This window comes from Budorcas taxicolor, chromosome 22 (genome assembly GCF_023091745.1).
Source record: "Budorcas taxicolor isolate Tak-1 chromosome 22, Takin1.1, whole genome shotgun sequence".
Lineage (NCBI taxonomy): Eukaryota > Metazoa > Chordata > Mammalia > Artiodactyla > Bovidae > Budorcas > Budorcas taxicolor.
In genome coordinates this window covers 15,507,220-15,528,928 of record NC_068931.1, presented here as the reverse complement: position 1 = coordinate 15,528,928, position 21,709 = coordinate 15,507,220, and positions in this window count along the sequence as shown.

Sequence of the window (21,709 nt, the reverse complement as noted above, 5' to 3'; positions counted from 1 at the left end):
AAAGAATTACTAATATAGGTGAGTACAATTGAAATTTACCAATCTATGTTTAGAAATTCATAATAAAGTTCACAATCAGTTCATCACAAAGCTTACTGTATTTTAAAGGTAGATCTTACTAAGTAAGTTTAGGTATTTCTTTATATAACATGGAGACACTATTATAATTTTCAGTATTGCATATTAATGCTTTTGCATGGTATTGAAGTAGAAACAAATGATTTTTCTTTCACTGCTATATGTTTGAATTTTGACTATTCTTTTAAATTTTGACTAATTCTTCCTGACAGCCATTACTTCAAGATGTAGTTATTATGTTTACCTCTAGCAAGATCATTCTACTTATCATTTTCCTTACTGAATTTGTCAATCTGTTTCATAGATTTGAAAATTAGTTTGCACAATTGTTACATGTTTGCGTAATAGTAGAGTGGATATAATAAAATATATGAATCACGTCATGGTCTGAGGTTAACCTACTATGAATAAAAGAAATGTGTGTGCACACTTTGTGATATTTACTTTGGACTGCTTATAGAATTTATATTGAGTTTCTGATTTGAGGAAGTGCAATGTGTCAGATAATAGACTTTGGAAAAATGGGGAAGGGAAATTTTCCTTTCTAGTGAGAGTAGACTGCATAACTCATACCAAAATTCCAAGTGACTGTAACTAGAAATACAGACAAAATTTGACATCTGTATGTGGTGTCTGCATTTGTATGTACATGCATATGTGTGTGTGTGTTTGTGTGTAAAGCACAAAGCATCAAAAAGCTAAAAAACTGTGAAAAATTCCCAACATAAAATGAGAGCAGATTGGAAGAAATGAAAAACTTTTGTCTGCTTTTCCTATAGGGAATTTTAGTTTCCAGAGATGGAACCTAGGAGATAGAAGAGAATTTTCAACAATTCAGAGAAGTTACAGATATAAATATTGATATCCATGGCATCCTAAGGAATGTGTGATTCCCTGTCTTTGGGATACCACAAATGAGTACCATTGAAAAATAATTATGAACTTCAAAAGTAGAAAGTATCTTTTAAAGATTGCAGTGACCAAGAAGGCCAAAAATATGATGAAATATCTTTAAAGTATTATTTAAAAAAAAAAAAATTCCAACCCAGCATTCTAAATCAGCAAACTTGCCCTTCAGACTAAAGGAAATTAAGATTTTCTTTAGTGGATTTCTAGTGGATCCAGCTACCTAACAGGGGGAAAAGTAACTTTTGGAGAGAAACATCATTCTAAATGTTACTATATCTGTAAATATGTTTACTAATGCCACCTCCAGCATACAATTAAACACAGTAAGACTTATTTGAAGAAAAGTAAAATGTAAACATTTTATTCAGAAAAAAACTATATTAAAGCCTTATCAAATGCTCTAGATTTGGGGTTATTTAGCTGTGACTTTCAAAATATCTGTCCCTGTTCTAAAAAAAGATGGAGAATATTCTTCAGATAACTGACAATTTAACAAAATTTTAAAATCTTAAAACTATAAAATACATAATTGAAAATAGAATCTTAGGAAATATATTTAACAATAAATTAGAGAAAATTGAAGAGATAATTAATGAACTAGAAGGTAATATTAAAATGAAAAATAAAGAGAAAATAGGGTAAATATAGCATAAAATGGATTTAGAATGTAGCAAAAAAGTTTTGCTTATTTGCATTTATAATTCTAGAAGATGAGAGAGAATGAAGCAGAAATAGCATAGCCATACATGTAGCAGTAATATAAGGGTAAGATATAATGGCACATAAAATCCAAAACTGATGAAATACAGCAAACCATGCACATAAGAAGCTCTAAAAAGCTTAAATAAGATATAAATCCACATCTAAGTTAATTATCATTAACTGCTAAAAGCAAACACAAAATCTTAAAATCAGTAGAAAAGAAAAGAAAAAAAAACTTCCCAAACAGAATCAATTAGGCTGGCCGCAGACTTCAACATAGCAACAATAGAGCAAAAATATGATGAAATATCTTTAAAGTATTCAAAAAAAAAACCAAACGAACTTCCAACCCAGCATTCTAAATCAGCAAGCTTGCCCTCCAGATTAAAGGAAATTAAGACCTTGGGGAAAAAATCTGAAAAAAAAAATAATAATCAGAATTTTACTAGAGGAAATTGTACTAGAGTTTCCTTTAGGCAGAAGAAAAATCAATCCAAAAAGCATTGCCAGTAAGGAAACTGGTAAATGTTGATTTAATAAAATAAAAGTCATAATTACTTTTGAATTAACATACAGTGGGAATTTAATTTCATGATATACAACTGTAGAATATATATTCTTATGTTCATGCAGCATTATTCTAAAATTTAAACATATACTGGCAAATAAAACCAGTCCAATCAACATTAAAATGCTTGAGATCATGCAGAGTTCATTCTGTGACCACAATGCAATTTAACTAGAAATCAGTAAATAATAATAATAATAATTACAGTATGTTTGGAAATTTTATTTTATTTTATTTTATTATTTATTTATTTATTTGTTTTACTTTACAATACTGTATTGGTTTTGCCATACATTGACATGAATCCACCACGGGTGTACATGAGTTCCCAAACATGAACCCCTCTCCCACCTCCCACCCCATATGTTCTCTCTGGATCATCCCCATGCATCCTGTATCCTGCATCAAACATAGACTGTCGATTCATTTCTTACATGATAGTATACATGTTTCAATGCCATTCTCCCAAATCATCCCACCCTCTCCCTCTCCCTCAGAGACCAAAAGTCCACTCTACACATTTGTGTCACTTTTGCTGTCTCACATACAGGGTCATGATTACCATCTTTCTAAACTGCATATATATGTGTTAGTATACTGTATTGGTGTTTTTCTTTCTGGCTTACTTCACTCTGTATAATTGGCTCCAGTTTCATCCATCTCATTAGAACTGATTCAAATCTATTCTTTTTAATGGCTGAGTAATACTCCATTGTGTATACATACCACAGCTTTCTTATCCATTCATCTGCTGATGGAAATCTAGGTTGTTTCCATGTCCTGGCTATTATTGTACTTCTTCATAGTTCATATTTCTACTGAAGAAATCAAAATCAAAATTAGAATATATTTGAATGTGAATGATAATGAAAATTTTACAACTGGAAAAGTATGGCTAAAAATGTGCTTAGAGAGGGATTTATAGTCATAAGTTTATAACTATTGTCAATTACCTACAATATCTTTTTAAATCTTTGTTCACATATAACTTATAATAGTTAGAAAATGATTTTAAAAGGTCACAAATATGACCCCAACACAACTGCAAAATAAATATATGTCAAGGATCTCTTATGTTACTAAATAATAAAGCTAGTCACAAGAGCTTTTGAAAAACTGAATAAGACAGGTAATTTTTAAATAAATGTTAGAAGTAAAATTGATATATTAGAGACATAATTGGTTAATTCCCAAAAGGCAATCATGTTTATGTTTATTTTTCTATCAGAGAGAAGTTACAAGTAAATGCATAACTTCAAAATGTTTAGACTTAAACTATGAAAAGCAAACTTAAATTCATGTGCATTTTCCTAGAGAATTAAATAATTCTTTAAATGTGATCCCAAAATGACATGGAAAACACTAGCTGATTTTGTTTATTTGTTTGCCTTATATACAGGTTTTGAATGAATTTTCTTAAGCAGTATTCATAAAATTTAAAGTGCTATTACAGGTGCAACAAAGAAAGCATAATCCAACCTCCAGGCATTCTCAGGTAGTTTGTAAAGCAAGACATAAATCAAGTACAGAACAACACAAATAACTGTAATTAATCTTCTTCAGTTGCAATGGAAAGAAGCAAGGAACTCTAGCAATCAATGAGAGGAAATTTTAATTCTCCACAATTCTATATTGATGAATCAATAAATCTCAAATTAAAGTGTCCAAATCTAAAATCTCTAACATTTCCACCAGAGTCTGTCTCTTTGGGTTGAAACTCTTGAACCTTAATAACAAATAGGGAAACTATTGAATTTATTTACTTAGTTTTATATTCCTACCAAAGTTTCTAGGTTAGATTAGATACATCATACATTGGCATAGTTACTATTCTTTTACATATGACCCTTTTGTAGTCTTACCTCTTGATCTCCATACACCCTAAATTTTACTATATAGGTACTCTTCTCTCTTGGTGATGGACAGGGAGGACTGATGTGCTGCAATTCATGGGGTCGCAAAGAGTCGGACACGACTGAGAGACTGAACTGAACTGAACTCTTCTCTCTTAGAAGTGAATGGAGAACTTCCAGGTGTGCAAGCTGGGTTTAGTAGAGGCAGAGGAACCAGAGATCAAATTGCCAACTTTTGTTAGATCATGGGGAAAGCAAGGGGATTCCAGAAAAAAAAAAAAAAATAGATCAATTCCTGCTTCACTGATACACTAAAACCTTTGACTTTGTGAATCACAACAAACTGCAGAAAACTCTTAAAGAAATGGGAGTACCAGACCTCCTTATCTGTCTCCTGAGAAATCTGTATGTGGGTCAATTATCAACAACAGGACATGGAACAATTGACTGGTTCAAAACTGGGAAATGAGTATGACAAGGCTATATATTGTTATTGCTTATTTAACTTATATGTGGAGTGCATCATATGAAATGCCAGGTTGGATAATGGACAAGCTAGAATCAAGATTATCAGGAGAAACAGCGACAACCTTAGAAATGCAGATGACACCATTCCAATGGTAGAAAGTAAAGAGGAACTAAATAACCTCTTGATGAGGTGAAAGAGGAGAGTGAAAAAGCAGGCTGAAACTCAACATTAAAAGAAAAAAAAAAAAATTAAGATCATGGCACCCAGTCCCATTACTTCATGGCAAATAGAATGGGAAAAAGTGGAAGCAGTGACAGTATTTCTGTCCTTGGGCTCCAAAAACAACTGCAGTCAGTGAATGCAGCCTTGGAATTAATAGACACCTGCTCCTTGGAAGAAAAGCTATGACAAACCTAGACAACATATTAAAAAGTGAGATATCACTTTGCTGACAAAGATCCATATAGTCAAACCTATGACTTTTCCAGCAGTCATGTACAAACATGACAACTGGACCATAACGAAGGCTGAGTGCCAAAAAATTGATGCTTTTCAGTTGTGGTGGTGGAAAAGACCTTTGTGAATCCCTTGGACTGCAAGGAGATCAAACCAGTCAGCCCTAAAGGAAGTCAACCATGAACATTCATTGGAAGGAATGGTAATGAATATAAAGTTCCAATACATTGGCCACTTGATGCATAGAGCTGACTCATTGGAAAAGACCCTGATGCTGGGAAAGATTTAAGGCAAAAGAAGAAGGGAACAACAGAGGGTCAGATGATTAGATAGCATCAAAGACTCAATGGACATGAATGTGAACAAACTCCAGGAAATAGTGGAGGACAGAGGGGCCTGGTGTGCTACAGCCTATGGGGTCACAAAGAGTCAAACATGACATAGTGACTGAACAATGAGCAACATATCATCTAGTCCTCTCACTGTAGGTAAGGCACTATTCTAGTCAATTTATTTGTCTTTGTCTACTCTCCCCAACAATCCAATAAGGTTGGCACTATTTTTCACTCTATATTACAGATGATACCTCATAGGCTCAGTGTGATTAATAAAATTTGATCAATCTGATCCATCTTATCAAGAGGCAAAACCAAAATTTCATCACATGTATTCTTACTCTTATGGTTTTAATCGCTCTTTTTTTAGTGTAACCTCGATTTCTGTCATATGACAAAATTAAATGAAGTGTAGAGATCAGAACTTATTTTTTGTTTGCTTGTTTGTTCATTAGTTCTTTCCAGTATCCTGAATAGAAGGCATAAAGCTCAAACAAGAATGGTGACTGTCTGTAAAAGCAAAGGAAAGAGGAACAGTATAATTTTAAATATGTTTTCAGGAAGATGAAAGTCATCATGCAGACCCTGTGAACCCTTGAACGGTGGATATCCATCTCAGCTGCAGCTTTCAGAGGAGTGCATCTAAGAAAAGATGTGCCAAATAAGTAAATATTCTAATGTTAGTCTTCATATTTATTATGGGCTAAATGATTGTTCACCACTTCTGCCTACCAATGTGTGTGTTGAAATATTCACCCTGAATGTGATAGTATTAGGAAGTGTGATTCTTGGGAAGCTAATCTGTCATGAGTTAGAGCCCTCATGAATGGGATTCAGTTCAGTTCAGTCACTCAATCATGTCCAACTCTTTGCGACCCCATGAATCACAGCACACCAGGCCTCCCTGTCCATCACCATCTCCCGGAGTTCACTCAGACTTACGTCCATCGAGTCGGTGATACCATCAAGCCATCTCATCCTCGGTCGTCCCCTTCTCCTCCTGCCCCCAATCCCTCCCAGCAGCAGAGTCTTTTCCAATGAGTCAACTCTTCGCATGAGGTGGCCAAAGTATTGGAGTTTCAGCTTTAGCATCGTTCCTTCCAAAGAACACCCAGGACTGATCTCCTTTAGAATGGACTTGTTGGATCTTGCAGTCCAAGGGACTCTCAAGAGTCTTCTCCAATACCACAGTTCAAAAGCATCAATTTTTCAGCGCTCAGCTTTCTTCACAGTCCAACTCTCACATCCATGTGTGACTACTGGAAAAACCATAGCCTTGATCCCCTCGACATTTGTTGACTAGGTGGACATTTGTTGGCAAAGTAATGTCTCTGCTTTTGAATATGCTATCTAGGCTGGTCATAACTTTTCTTCCAAGGAGTAAGCGTCTTTTAATTTCATGGCTGCAGTCACCATCTGCAGTGATTTGGGAACCCAAAAAAATAAAGTCTGACACTGCTTCCACTGTTTCTCCATCTATTTGCCATGAAGTGATGGGACCAGATGCCATGATCTTCGTTTTCTGAATGTTGAGGTTTAAGCCAACTTTTTCACTCTCCTCTTTCACTTTCATCAAGAGGCTTTTTAGTTTCTCTTCACTTTCTGCCTGGGTGGTGTCATCTGCATATCTGAGGTTATTGATATAACTTCCTGGCAACCTTGATTCCAGCTTGTGGTTCTTCCAGCCCAGTGTTTCTCATGATGTACTCTGCATATAAGTTAAATAAGCAGGGTGACAATATATAGCCTTGATGTACTCCTTTTCCTATTTGGAACCAGTCTGTTTTTCCGTGTCCAGTTCTAACTGTGGCTTCTTGACCTGCATATAGATTTCTCAGCTTTATAAAGGAGATGCCGGACTTCTGGGCTCCAGACTGTGGAAAAAAGAAAAAAGTTTCTGTCATGAACAAACCACCCAGCCTTTAGTTCTTCATATCATCCCAAATTAACTCTGCTCAGAGTTATGCAGCAGTCTAGATGGACAGGAGTTTAGGGGAGAATGGATACATATATATGTATGACTGAGTCCCTTTGCTGTCTACTTGAAATTATAACAACACTGCTAATTGGCTATGTTTTTGTCATTCAGTAGCCCAATCATGTTTGACTCTTTGCAATGCCAATTTGCCCAAGTTCATGTTCATTGCATCGGTGATGCCATCTAGCCATCTCATCTTCTGATGCCCACTTCTCCTTCCGAACTCAATCAGAGACCTTTCCAATAAGTCATCTGTTCCCATTATATGACCAAAATACTGGAATTTCAGCTTCAGCTTCATCATCAGTCCTTCCAGTGAATATTCAAGGTTGATCGCCCTTAAGATTAACTGGTGTGACCCCCTTGCTGTCCTAGGGACTGTCAGGAGTCTTCTCCAGCACCAAAACTCAAAGGCATCAATTCTTTGGCATTCTGCCTTCTTTATGGTCCAGCTCTCACAACCATACATGACCATATATATGTGTTAGTATACTGTATTGGTTTTTTTTCTTTCTGGCTTACTTCACTCTGTATAATCAGCTCCAGTTTCATCCACTTCATTAGAACTGATTCAAATGTATTCTTTTTAATGGCTGAGTAATACTCCATTGTGTATATGTACCACAGCTTTCTTATCCATTCATCTGCCGATGGACATCTAGGTTGCTTCCATGTCCTGGCTATTATAAACAGTGCTGAGATGAACATTGGGGTACACGTGTCTCTTTCAATTCTGGTTTCCTCGGTGTGTATGCCCAGCAGTGGGATTGCTGGGTCATAAGGCAGTTCAATTTCCAGTTTTTTAAGGAATCACCACACTGTTCTCCCTAGTGGCTGTACTAGTTTGCATTCCCACCAACAGTGTAAGAGGGTTCCCTTTTCTCCACACCCTCTCCAGCATTTATTGCTTGTAGACTTCTGGATTGCAGCTATTCTGACTGGTGTGAAATGGTACTTCATTGTGGTCTAGATTTCCATTTCTCTGATAATGAGTGATGTTGAGCATCTTTTCATGTGTTTGTTAGGCATCCGTATGTCTTCTTTGGAGAAATGTCTGTTTAGTTCTTTGGCCCATTTTTTGATTGGGTCATTTATTTTTCTGGAATTGAGCTGCATAAGTTGCTTGTATATTTTTGAGATTAGTTGTTTGTCAGTTGCTTCATTTGCTATTATTTTCTCCCATTCAGAAGACTGTCTTTTCACCTTGCTTATAGTTTCCTTTGTTGTGCAGAAGCTTTTAATTTTAATTAGATCCCATTTGTTTATTTTTGCTTTTATTTTCAGTATCATGGGAGGTGGGTCATAGAGGATCCTGCTGTGATTTACAGTATACTAACACTTATATATATGGAATTTAGACAGATGGTAATGATAACCCTGTATAAGAGACAGAAAAAGAGACACAGATGTATAGAACAGACTTTTGGAGTCTGTGGGAGAGGGAGAGAGTGGGATGATTTGGGAGAATGACATTGAAACATGTATACTATCATGTAAGAAATGAATTGCCAGTCTAGGTTTGATACAGGATACAGGATACTTGGGGCTGGTGCACTGGGATGACCCAGAGAGATGATATGGGGAGGGAGACGGGAGGGGGGTTCAGGTTTGGGAACTCATGTACACCCATGGTGGATTCATGTCAATGTATGGCAAAACCAATACAGTATTGAAAAGTAAAATAAAAATTAAAAAAAAAAAAAAAACACATCACCATAGTGAAAACTGTAGCCTTGACTATATGGACATTTGTTGGCAGATATTGTGTTTGCTTTTCAACACACTGTCTAGGTTTGTCATAGCTTTGCTGCCAAGAAGCAACTGTGTTATGATTTCATGGTTATAGTCACCATCCATATACTTCAATTAAAAAAAGCTTGAATAAAAAAGGCAAATATTGACTGATATTAATAAATCTATTTTAAACTCCAAAACAAGTTAACTGCAGTTACCTTAAAAAAAAAAAAAAAGCTAACTTTAAAGATAAATGATTTTCACAGTAAATGGAGAGCAAGAAAAGAAGTCCCAAGGATAACCAGCCTTCTTCCCTAATGCCAAGCTGACTTAAAACATCAAATTTATTCGTCTTTACCCTGGACTCCAATTTTAACCTGCTAGCGTATCCAAAGTGGATCTTGGCTCTAGGTTTGCATTATAAGAGCAGTGACACAAAAAAGACGCCATAGAAGAAAAAATATTTAAGAACGTAATACTAGAAGAAGGAATTTTCTGAAACTATCTTTCTTAATGAAATCATTATCACCGACATTTGAGACCATGATGTGTTTCTTAGAAGTCTTATGATGCTGACCTATTTGAAGGATGTCAGTGAACTCAAGAATAACTATTAAAGTCAGATTTTGTTACTTTCACCACATAATAAAGCAGCCACAAAGTAACTGAGGTAGAATTATCATTTTATTATAATTGCACATTCTGTAAAGAATTTAGGGAGGGCTCAAAGGGGCCAAGTAATCTATGACCCCATTGCGTTGGTGTAGCGACTCAAAGGCTGGGAGCTATAATCATTTGGTAGTATCTTTACTCATGTATCTGGTGGTTGATGTTGGTGTTAGTGGGGACCTCGGCTGGGTGAAAACCTGAAACTTTCACTTGTGGCCTCTCCACATAACTTTCCTGTGGTGCTATTCACAGCAGTGGCAATAGGGTCAAAAGTGAGAGTCCCAAAAAGGCAAGGAAGAAATGTGTGCCAATACTCTTGTGCAAAAAGCCATGTTTTGAACCTGATAAAATACAGGTGCATGCAGGTCAGGAAGAAACAGTTAGAACTGGACATGGATCAACAGACTGGATCAAAATAGGAAAAGGAGTACATCAAGGCTGTATATTGTCACCTTGCTTATTTAACTTATATGCAGAGTACATCATGAGAAATGCTGGGCTAGAGGAAGCACAAGCTAGAATCAAGATTGCCAGGAGAAATATCAATAACCTCAGATATGCAGATGGCACCACCACTATGGCAGAAAGTGAAGAACTAAAGAGCCTCTTGAGGAAAATGAAAGAGGGGAGTGAAAAAGTTAGTTTAAACCTCAACATTCTTGACTTCCTACTTTTGGATTCCAGTCCCCTATAATGAAAAGGACATCTTTTTTGGGTGTTAGTTCTAGAAGGTCTTGTAGGTCTTCATGGAACTGTTCAACTTCAGCTTCTTCAGCATTACTGATAGGGTAATAGACTTGGATTACCATGATACTGAATGGTTTGCCTTGGAAATGAACAGAGATCATTCTGTTATTTTTGAGATTCCATCCAAGTACTGCCTTTAAGACTCTTGTTGACCATGATGGCTACTCCATTTCTTCTAAGGGATTCCTGCCCACAATAGTAGATATAATGGTCATGAGTTAAATTCACCCATTCCAGTCCATCTTAGTTCACTGATTTCTAGAATGTTGATGTTCACTCTTGTCATCTCCTGTTTGACCACTTCCAATTTGCTTTGATTCATGGACCTGACATTCCAGGTTCCTATGCAATATTGCTCTTTTCAGCATCGAACCCTACTTCCATCATCAGTCCCATTCACAACTTAGTGTTGTTTTTCCTTTGGCTCCATCCCTTCATTCTTTCTGGAGTTATTTCTAGTAGCATACTGGGCACCTACCGACCTGGGGAGTTCATCTTTCAGTGTCCTATCTTTTTGCCTTTTCATACTGTTCATGGGGTTATCAAGGCAAGAATACTGAAGTGGTTTGCCATTCCCTTCTCCAGTGGACCACATTCTGTCAGACCTCTCCACCAGACCTGGCCATCTTGGGTGGCCACACATGGCATGGCTTAGTTTCATTGAGTTAGACAAGGCTGTGGTCCATGCATCTGGTCCCATCACTTCATGGCAAACAGATCGGGAAACAGTGGAAACAGTGGCTGACTTTATTTTGGGGGGCTCCAAAATCACTGTAGATTGTGATTGCAGCCATGAAATTAAAAGATGCTTGTTCCTTGAAAGGAAAGTTATGACCCACTTAGACAGCATATTAGAAAACAGAGACATTACTTTGTCAACAAAAGTCCATCTACTCAAAGCTATGGTTTTTCCAGTTGTCATGTATGAATGTGAGGTTTGGACTATAAAGAAAGCTGAGCACCAAAGAATTGATGTGTTTGAACTGAGGTGTTGGAGAAGGCTCTTGAGAGTCTCTTGGACTGCAAGGAGATCCAACCAGTCCATCCTAAAGGAGATCAGTCCTAGGTGTTCATTGGAAGGACTGATGCTGAAGCTGAAACTACAATACTTTGGCTGTCTGATGTGAAGAACTGACTCATTTGAAAAGACTCTGACACTGGGAAAGATTGAGAGCAGGAGGAGAAGGGGATGATGTAGCATGAGATGGGTGGATGGCATCACCAACTCAATGGACATGGGTTTGGGTGGACTCCAAGAGTTGTTGATGGACAGGGAGGCCTGGAGTGCTGCGGTTCATGAGGTCACAAAGAGTTGGACACGGCTGAGCCACTGAACTGAACTGAACTGAAAATATAGATGTTTGATTAATGTTACAGAACATCACTTTCACTGTACTCCACTGGTTAAATCAGTTGTAGAACTTTGCCAGGATCAATGAAATAGGTCACAGACCACATCACTGAATAGAAGAAATGTCAAGGTCACATGGTAAGAAGAGCAATTGAGATATCAGATATTATTGTAGGCAACATGCTACATATATGTAGCTACAGAGACAAAAAATCAAGCAGTGCATATGATATGTCTATGTATTGCTCGAATGAGGGAGGAAGCTGCTTATTCAAAATCCTCTCTCTAAAATATCATGCAACTTACTAAAACCTTACTGATTCGAGCTAGAAAAAAATTCAGTGTTACTAATGACTTTAGTTTTTGGCCAAAAATGAGCATATATCTTTGAGTGTGTTGGTTCTTCTTTTATATGCAATGTTTTGAATTTGAATGATTCTCAGGCATCCCAGGCCAGAAGTGGAACAAATACAAGAAGAATGAATGGCCTGTATACAATCTTAAGGTAAGTGATAGAACGGGAAGTAGGAAGAGCCAAGGAAAAAAAGACTGTGTTAGTGAGAACAAAGAGTGAGAGGTTATGCCTAGGGCAGATGAATGTAGAAAGCTAGGACCCAGGAGATATAGTCTAGATTAATAAGTCTTCATCCTAAAAGATAAACGCATTGGGAAATCACTAGAATATGAATGCATGGTGGGTGACATAGTTTGAAAAAAATATTTTGGAAAAAAAAAAGAAAACAGATCAAAGTGAAGGAAGACAGTGTGAAAGCAATGTACTCAGGTAAGTGGTGTTTATGGTGGTCTATTGCTCCCCTGTTGACTCAATCAGTAAAGAATCTGCCTACAATGCAGGAGACATGAATTCAGTTACTGGGTAGGGAAGACCTCTTGGAGAAGAAAATGACAACCCACTCCAGTATTCTTGCCTGGGAAATTGCAGGGACCAAAGAGCCTGGTGGGCAACAGTGCATGGGGTCCCAAAGAGTCAAATACAACTGAGCAACAAATCCATCCCCACATGGCAGTCTAGGTGAGATATTATGGTAATATGGATTAGGATAATAGCTAAGGAGGTCAAGAGATGTTGACAGACTTAAAGCTGTTTTAGATAAATAGATCATTCTGGGCTTAAGAGATCAGGGAAAGGTTTTATGTAGATAAGGAAATTGAGTCAAATTTTGACACATAGTCAAAAAACAACTGTGTGGTTGGTTGTTGTTGCTGTTCAGTTGCTCTGTTGTGTCTGACTCTTTGCAACCCCATGAAGAGCATCACAACACGCTTGCCTGCCCTTCACGATTTCTCAGCGTTTGCTCAAACTCATGTCCATTGTGTCAAAGATACCATCCAACCATCTCATCCTCTGTCACCCCTTTCTCCTCCTACCTTCAATTTTTCCCAGCATCAGGGTATTTTCCAATGAATTGGCTCTTTACATCAGATGGCCAAAGTATTGGAGCTTCAAACCCATCATCAGTCCTTCCAATGAATAGTCAGGGTTGATTTCCTTTAGGACTGACAGGTTTGATCTACATGCTGTCCAAGGGACTCTCAACAGTCTTCTCCAGCACCATGCTTTGAAAGCATCAATTGGTTGGTGCTCATCCTTCTTTATGGTCCAATTCTCACATTTGTACATGACTACTGGAAAACCCAACTTTGATTATACGGACCTTTGTCAGCAAAGTATTTTCTCCTGTTTTTAATATGCTTCCTAGGTTTGTCATAGCTTTTCTCCCAATCAGCAGTGTCTTCTAATTTCCTGGCTGCAGTCACCATCCACAGTTACTTCAAAGCCCAAAAAGGAGAGGAGAAAAGAAAATTCAAGTAAGAAAAACAGTTTATGAAAGCAAATGCAGATTGGAATGTGGTAAGACCATGTTCTGGAGCTAATATAAGTGTTTAGTTGCATTCATGTTACTTGAAAGATCTTGAATATCAGCCTAAATAGAATAAAACACTAAATTGTGAAAATTTTTAAGATTTTGGCTATAGAAATAATTAGAGCAAACTTTAATTCTCTGCACTGGTATTTATCAGTTATGTAACCTTAGAGAGACTACATAATCTCATATATGTATCTATCTATCTATATATGCATATACATGCTATATATCCCTTAACTCTAAGGTTTTTTTTTTTTTTAATATTTATACTGTAGAAAATATTAGTGCCTATCAAATAAAATCATTGGGAAGATTAAATGAAATAATCCATTATAATACAATATCTAGTATGTAGTACTTGTTCATAAAATTTAATTACTATTGTTAATATGAGTGCCTTGTTGTGGTTTCTTATTCTTAAACCATTTCTTTTTGGGTGGCTATAGAGAAATAAAGTAAATAAATAAAGTAGAAATAAAACAAAGCAGAGGTATTACTTTGCCAACAAAGGTCGTCATAGTCAAAGCTATGGTCTTCCCAGTAGTTATGTATGGATGTGAATCAGACCATAAAGAAGGCTGAATACCAATAAATTGATGCTTTTGAACTGTGGTGCTGGAGAAGACTTTTGAGATTCCCTGGGACTGCAAGGAGATCAAAGCAGTCAATCCTAAAGGAAGTCAAAGTTTATTGAAAGAACCAATGTTGAGGCTGAAGCTCCAATACTTGGCTACCTGATGCGAAGAGCTGAGTCATTGGAAAAGACCCTATTGGGGGAAAGATTGAGGTCAGGAGGAGAAGAGGATGACAGAAGACAAGGCAGTTGGGTGGCATCATTGGCTCAGTGCATGAGTTTGAGCAAACTCTGGGAGATGGTGAAAGACAGGGAAGCCTGGCAGACTCCAGTCCATGGGGTGGCAAAGTGTCACATGCAACTGAGTGACTGAACAACAACAGAGGCAGAAATAATCACTCATTAGTGCCATTAGACATCGCTTTTGCAGGAGGTAGAACTTGAACTGAGCACAGTGCAATGAGCATGGTGTGTGTGTTGCTCCTGGTAGGCCTCAGACCTCCTACAGGCAGCAGCAGATGGCTGTACCCCAGTGCCCCCTACAATGTTAACCACACCAACACAACTTCACTTCTTGTCATTTCCCTTCCCTGCCTTTAAATTTTCTTACTGTACCATATGGGGCCAATAAGTCTCATGATCATTAATGTACTTCTACAAATGTTAATTAAATATTAGAGCTCCTAGCACCATGAGGAAATCAGAACTAAAGTCTTGATTCCTGTCCTCCAAGAAACCATGGTCACATTTATTCGTGTTAAAAAAAAATTGGTAAACAATAAAATACGGAGGAATGGGTACAACATTCTGTGGAATATCATGAAAAAAAATTCAGTGATGTGAAAATGCCAAGTATGGCCAGTGAACGGACAGGAGTTTTGTACCCCTGAATCTTAAGATTAACATAGGGAAAGAGATGGAGTTAGTTGAAAAGGGAAGACAGTGGTCACAGGAGATATTTCCTACTTTCAGCAATGATTAGGACTCATTGCAAAAACAAGTGAAATAGGACTTTAGCTACTCACATTATTGCCTTTAATGAACTTTGTACATTATACAGCACATCACACAAAGAGGATGGAAGATAATTTGCTTCCTGCTTAATGCAGGACATATTTGGGGAAATGAGCTTGCTGCTGCTGCCTTTGGCAGTCATCTTCCTTATGGAAGACAACTGAGACCCCAGGAGAGAGGCTTCCCAGCTTATAGCCTAACAATTTCAAAAAACTTTGACATTTGTCATTATACCCCAAAATATATGTATTAAAACAGCAAAAGTCTTCGGGTGTTATTAATTGTTTAACATTTTCTTACTAAGCAGTGCAGCACAGACAAAGCTCCCTTTCCACAAAGATGGCTGCTTCTAGCCCTTCACACAGAAAAATGTAACTAAATGAAAATTTAACTTTCAAGTAAACCTAACAGTTTATTCAAAGTGGAGAATAACTCTTGTTATGAGCTCTCATTATTCAGGCAGAGCACATTAATGCTGTTTTCCTTTTTTAATCCATTTTTGATACTTGATTTTTATTTATTTATTTTAGAAAGGCTTGGGGACAGGAAGAAACCTAATAATATAACTAATATGACCACATTAACACTTCTTCGGACAATGTGGTGAAAACAAAAGATCTGAAATACAATCCTAGAGAGGGCTAATCTCCCCTCACTTTCTGTTCATAATTTCCACTCAGATAGGATCAGATGTGATTTAAACTCTGCCACTTTAAATCAGCTTTCAATCTTGCATCTAACTTTTCTCCTGGGTTTTAGTGCCATATTGCAATGTTAAAGTGTAAAACTCTGCATCTGCTGAGGCATTTGGCTGGAAAAGCAAGTATGTCAATGGCCGTCCCTCGTTGCCATCACACATATGGAATTTCTGTGTTCAGCTCTGCCATCTGGTCGTTAGGCCTAGATTCACTCTTCATTGAGTAAGGACCATCTACCATATCAGTGCCTCTTACAACATGCTATCCTTTTCGTGGTGTTATTTTGCATTTCTTCTCTGATGACATTTTCTCTTCCCCACAACCCTTTTCCCCCAGTAAATATTCTACAAGCAGCAACATTTAATGTCACTTGGAAAAAAAAAGACACAATGCAGGAAGGTAATTGGAACATAAGCAGTCAAAATATCAAGTAGCTGCAGATGCAATACTAAGAATTTCATAATTACAATTGCTGCAGATTCTACCTTGAAAGTGTACAAGATAGTTTATAGACATAAAGCAACCTTAACCGAGAAGAACCACTTAACATTATAAAGAGATTGTGGGTTAATTGTCCCTGCCATTCTATTTCCCTTATTTATGACAGTCATTATCTTGAGACTGGATGATATTTTCTTTCCTATCACAAGGACGTGGCCCCGGAATTGTGTGCAACTCCTTCTAAAATATACTTTCTGTCACTGCTGAATTACTGTCACCATATAAGGAAATAAAAACACCTAACTAGCTCAATTCCCCCTCCAACATTTTATTTTGGGAGGAAAAAACAAAATTCTAGCCTGTAAAACACATTAATTTAATTCAAAAGTTTAAAGAAAAACCCTCAACAACCAGAAAACATGATTTGTTGGCTAATCGCAATAAAATTGGGCTAGGATTTTATTAACTTCACAGGATAAGAAATTTAAAACCTGTAGCCAGATTCTGTGAAAAACCAGGTAGTGGCTTAAGGCTGTCTTGAAGGAGAATTCTGTATAATTGAGTCTTAAACTTTAAGGGATTTTCCTGGTGGTTCAGATGATAAATAATCTGCCTGAAACACAGGAGATCCAGGTTTGATCCTTGGGTTGGGAAAGTCCTCTGGAGGAGGAAATAGCAACTCACTCCAGTATTCTTGCCTGGAAAATTTATCCTGATATCTTTATCAAAGTGAAAGTGAAGTCACTCAGTCGTGCCTGACTCTTTGCGACCCCATGGATAGTAGCCTGCACCAAGCTCCTCCGTCCATGGGATTTTCAAGGCAAGAGTACTGGAGTGGGTTGCAATTTCCTTCTCCAGGGAATCTTCCCAACCCAGGGATCGAACCCAGGTCTCTCACATTGTAGACAGATGCTTTACTGTCTGAGCCACCAGGGAAGCCTCCTGGTCTCTTCTTAAATCTACTCCACCCCTCAACCAACAATCTCATGCCACGTTCCATCAAAATTGAACCAACATGCCTTATTCTACCCGGGATTTGCTAGGATAACTGCTTAAACTTTATTGAACATACAAATCATCAGGAGTTCTGGCTAAAATGCAAAATCTGGGATGGAAAGATTTTGCACTTCTAACAATCTCTTAGGTAATACTAATATTTCTGGTCTGGAAAGGGTGCTGAAGTTTATTCAAATGTCTCTTGCCCCTGCCCCTCCACTCTCCATTACACCTGGGAGAAAGTAATTTCATACAAAGAGACTTGGAGCCATGTTAATTTAATAAGTATGTTCTACATGTCAGCTGTGATGCATTATTTTTCATCATTTAAATCTTACAGAAATCCTTGGCAGTGATTATTATTTTCTTATTTAAGAGTTGAAGAACATAGAGATATTGGCAAAAGCAGGACTCATCCTATTTCTGCCTGACTCCAAATCCTGAGTTATTTACTAACTCTATTTTCCCTTGCTAAGTCACAATGTGGCATTGCACTATTAAAATGCCATTCAACCCAGGGCTATTCTCATGTGAAGGGAAGTTCCTTGGAATTTTGAATCTCTGTCCATGTCATTTTGTTCTCTTAATACCTGCATGCCTGAAACATAGTAAAATGTCCATCATACTCCAACTATGTTTGTCAACTGAGCTAAATGAGTTCATGAAAGACAAGATTCACACATAAGGAGCAAAAAGAGATGGAACATAATTGCTGAGGGCAATTGTAGTTGCAGAGGCTAAGTTTGAGTATTTGCCTTTCCACTGATTCATTGTATGAACTGGGTTAAGATAATTCCTTTCCCTGAGTCTCAATGTCCTCATCCATAAAATACCATAAATTGTAGGGAGTTATTGTGATAATAAGTAAATCCCCTAAATATTAACCTTCAAGTTGGGAACTTTAAAGATGTGACCCTACATTTGCATGTCCATTAATGTAAATTAGTTCACGTGTCTGGTGTACGTTGTCAGTTATGTGCATCTTCTACAAGGGGTTGTGCTTTTCTGTACTGCATAGTACTGTATAGAGTCCAGTAGTACTCTACCATCTCCCACCTCTTCTTTCTCCTCCAGTCAGTCTGTGGACTCAGTGCCAGTCTCTGTATGCCAGCTGTTGAAATGTACACTGTTCAGTTCAGCTCAGTCACTCAGTCGTGTCTAACTCTTTGCAACCCCATGGACTGCAGCATACCAGGCCATCTTGTCCATCATCAACTCCCAGAGATTACCCAAACTCATGTCCATTGAGTTGGTGATGCCATCCAGCCATCTCATGCTCTGTCGTCCCCTTCTCCTCTTGCCCTCAATCTTTCCCAGCATCAGGGTCTTTTCAAATGAGTCAGCTCTTCACATCAGGTGGCTAAAGTATTGGAGTTTCAGCTTTGACATCAGTCCTTCCAATGAACACTCAGGATTGATCTCCTTTAGGATGGACTGGTTGGATCTCCTTGCAGTCCAAGGGACTCTCAAGAGTCTTCTCCAACACCACAGTCTTCAGCGTTCAGCTTTCTTTATACTCCAACTCTCACATCCATACATAACTCATGGAAAAACCATAGCCTTGACTAGACGGACTTTTGTTGGCAAGGTAATGTCTCTGCTAATTACTGTACTGTAAGGTCCAAAATGTTTTATATTTTGTGTTTGATTTTTACTTATTATTTTTTAGAAAAGTATAAATCTATCACTGTAGTACTTAGGCTAACTTCTTTGCACTTACAAATTGGACTTATGAATGATCTCTTGGAACAGAACTCATTTGTACGTAGAGGGCGTACTGTATTTAAAAGTGAGGTTACTGTGTGCCATGCTAGCACACAATATGGCTTCAATAAGACATAGTTTCATTGTTATAAGAGAGTAGCCTCATTGTAGAAAAGGACACTGGGAGGTATAGAGGACTGACAGCACTAGTTCTCAAACTTGCTACTCATTGTACTACGGTTCATCCATATCTGTGACATTAAATTTCCTGGTTTCAGTAACTGGTGGCAGTGAACTTTGAATTGAAAATAGTAAATGGAAAACTTCAGAAAGTTTTCCAAGTTTCATGATCTTTATTTTATTTAATAATGGATCCAAAGTCCCCTGGACTGCAGGGAGATCAAGCCAGTCAATCTTCAGTTAAGTTCAGTCACTCAGTCATGTCTGACTCTTTGAGACCCCATGGACTGCAGGATGCCAGGTTTCCCTGGTCATCCGAACTCCTGGAGTTGCTGAAACTCATGTTCATTGAGTCGGTGATGCCATCCAAACATCTCATCCTCTATCATTCCCTTCTCCTTCAACCTTCAATCTTTCCCAGCATCAGGGTATTTTCCAATGAGTCAGTTCTTCACATCAGATGGCCAAAGTATTGGAGTTTCAGCTTCAGCATCAGTCTTTCCAATGAATATTCAGGACTGATTTCATTTAAGATTTACTGGTTTGATCTCTTTGCAGTCTAAGGGACTCTCAAGAGTCTTCAACAACACAGTTCAAAAGCATCAATTCTCAGCTTTCTTTATAGTCCAACTCTCACATTCATACATGACTCATGGAAAACCATAGCTTTGACTAGATGGACCTTTGTTGGCAAAGTAATGTCTCTGCTTTTTAATAAGCTGTCTAGTTTAGCCATAACTTTTCTTCCAAGGAGCAGGTGTCTTTTAATTTCATGGCTGCAGTCGCCATCTACAGTGATTTTGGAGCCCAGGAAGATAAAGTCTCTCACTGTTTCCATTGTTTCCCCATCTATTTGCCATGAAGTGATGAGACTCGATGCCATGATCTTAATTTTTGGAAAGTTGAGTTTTAACCCAACTTTTAATGAACTCAAAGTCCCTTAGGCTGCAAGGATATCAAACCAGTTAATCTTAAAGGGAATCAACCCTGAATATTCATTGGAAGGCCTCATGCTGAAACTGAAGCTTTGGATACTTTGCCCTGGTGCAAAGAGCTGACTCATTATAAAAGGCCCTGATGCTGGGAAAGATTGAAGGCAGGAGAAGGGGACAACTGAGGAGGAGATGATTGGGTGGCATCATGAACTCAGTGGACATGAGTTTGAGCAAGCTCCACGAGTTGGTGAAGGACAGAGAAGCCTGGTATTCTGCAGTCCATGGGGTCACAAAGAGTCTGACAGGACTGAGCGACTGAACAACAGCAACAACAAAGTGCAAGAGTAGCATGCTGACAATTCAGATCTGCCAAAGATAAGCCATGAAGTCCTACCTTTGTGTGAAAAAGTGAAAGTTCTCAACCTACACAGGAAAGAAAAAAAAAATGCTGAGATTGCTAAAATCTACATTGAGAATGAATCTTCCATCCACAAAATTGGAAAGAATGAAAAAGAAAGTCATGCTAGTTTTGCTGTTGCACCCTAAACTGTAAAAGTTTTGGCTACAAGTGAGTGTTAAATGCTTAATTAAGATGGAAAAGTCACTAAATTTGTACAATAAGATATTTTGTACAAAATATTATTATACAAAATATATCTTATTGTACAAAAGTAACTCTACATTCATGTAACGTTTGTTATACTGCTGCTACTGCTGCTGCTGCTGCTGCTGCTAAGTCGCTTCAGTTGTGTCTGACTCTGTGTGACCCCATAGACGGAAGCACACCAGGCTCCTCTGTCCCCAGGATTCTCCAGGCAAGAACACTGGAGTGGATTGCCATTTCCTTCTCCAATGCATGCATGCATGCTAAGTCGCTTCAGTTATGTTTGACTCTGTGAGACCCCATGGACAGCAGCCCTCCAGGCTTCTCTGTCGACAGGATTCTCCAGGCAAGAATACTGGAGCAGGTTGCCATTTCCCTCTCCAATAGTATATTGCTACAATTGTTCTAGTTTATTACTCTTCTTTTTAATCTCTTATTGTACTTAATTTGTAAGTTAAAAATTAACATAGGTAAGTTAAAACATAAAAACATGTTATAGCATCCAAAACATCTAATGCTATCGACAGTTTCAAGCATTCACTGAAGATCTTGAAATATATTCCCTGCAGATAAAGGGGGAACTACAAAAATCACCTGGGCAGTTTTTAATATCATTGATGCTGGATCCAACTACTAGAGTTTCTGACTTAATTAGCATAGGGAGTAGCCAGAATTAGGCATCAGCAGGTTTGAAAATTCTCTGATAATTATAATATTTTAAAATTATTTTGTTCATGGTGCATTCCAAACTAATTAAATCATAATTTATATGGGTATTAATATTTTCAAACCATCCTAGATGATCGCAATGTAGAGCCAAGTTTG